The following is a 1,801-nucleotide window of genomic DNA, read 5'->3' as shown; positions in this document are numbered from 1 at the left end:
AATACATAATACAGTGATAGATTAGGGGGGCCAATTATAGACCCCATATACCTACTCTTCTAAGGGTTCGGCCAGGACCAGCCTGTTCAAGTGATATAAAGTATTTTTAGTTGCTTACTTCAAGGAACATTGCTAATGTATTAGGGAGAAAGAAGGCAAAATGGCTGAAATACATTGCTTTCAATAAAAATGCTCTAGCTACTTAACTATGATCATGGTGATAACAAGAATGCCCTGTCATATAATGGGGTAACTGATGCACACTTCCCACCATTTCTGAAGGTTAACACAAAACTCATAACATGGATGGTTGCCTCTAAGGATGCTGTATAAATCCAGTGTGCTAGTTTTTTCCATTTTTAATGTGAATTGACAAGGGCCACTTTAGCCTGTTAGCACTTCTTTTCTGAAGAAGAACCCCGACATCTTTTAGTGCCCCCAGCAGCAAATGACTTACGCCAAAGCCTATTCTTCTTCTTTAGATAGAAACCCTACTGACACCTGCTATATTGTCTATTAGATAAAGAAGATCTTATAGAATGTGGGTGAAATGGGAGATTTGCCAAGCAGAAGAAATGCAGGCTATAGGCCTTTCTTTTGTCAGCCAAAGAAAAATTGTGGTAGTCAGGAAAACAGTTGTGAATGCCTGCTTCTCACAGAGAAAGACATCTGTGCCAACTGAAATGCCAGGTTACCTTTTCCTTATTCTCAGCTCTGCAGACACAACTTCATTAGTACTGAGTCTATTTTATGAAGCCTTTTTATAACTGCAGGTTGTCATTCCGACTTAGTTACTAATCCTGGTCACATATTAAGGGCTTTGATTAAGCAATTTGCTTTTTTCCTTCCTCTCTTCCATCTCATTGAAAGATTACAGAGTTTGAGCATGAGGTTAAAGGATTACATCTGAATCCGGAGAGTCCCGCCACTGCTCCAGCTGCCTGTCATTTCCTGGAGTGGTTACTTATCTGTCAATATTTCTTCCCTTTTTTCCCAAGTCCCAGGCCTACTTGATCTTGTCCGTTTGGCTCGGCTGGTGGAGGAATAACAAGGGTCTTCCCATCATGCAACATTCTGGGATACATCATGACAGAGAAATCTCAAAGCCCAGGTCAATTATAACAGAAGATGTGCACCACCTCTGCCCCTGAATGTCTTCTGGGGCTGCAGTTGTTTAAAACTAAGTCACCTGAAAAATGCAAGGAAATGTGTGTCTGGTTCCTGGCTGGCTTTCTGCTTGTTTAGCAGGATACAAATAGCAGAAGACTAATACTCCGTGTGTGTGGTTTGTGGTCAGGAAGAGGGAATAAAGTTGGCAGCTACCTTATTGTGCTGTAATTACTTTTTAATTAGAATTCATTGAATACAGATGGATTCTTCCTGTTCTTTCGCCCACTGATGTTTTTAATATTCCCACATCAGATATTATGAGGCAGTAGCCAGCAGTGAATTACATAAAATAATCCTGTAGCTGGTAGTGACTTACAGAAAGTAACCAACTTAACCATTTGTCTTAGATGAAAAATGATCTTACACCTTTTTGTGGATTCTATTGCTGGTTTGTTGATATAGTGTTTGTTTACTCTCGTTCCTGCAGGAAAAAAGTACCATAGTTCTTGTATCAAATTACTGTAACTGACTGGAACATTTTTATTTCAAATAATGTACCATCATATTTTTTTTTCATGGTGACATTGATAAATTTGCTGGATTTCTCATTTTTTTTCTCCCTCCTACCAATGAATAATTTGAACCCAAACGTGATTGGAATGTACAATTTCATGCTGTTATAAAAAATCAT

This window comes from Lynx rufus, unplaced genomic scaffold (genome assembly GCF_022079265.1).
Source record: "Lynx rufus isolate CCGP_SWC_20201006 ecotype Redwood Valley unplaced genomic scaffold, mLynRuf1.p SCAF_2, whole genome shotgun sequence".
NCBI classification, from domain to species: domain Eukaryota; kingdom Metazoa; phylum Chordata; class Mammalia; order Carnivora; family Felidae; genus Lynx; species Lynx rufus.
This window is presented reverse-complemented; position numbering follows the sequence as displayed.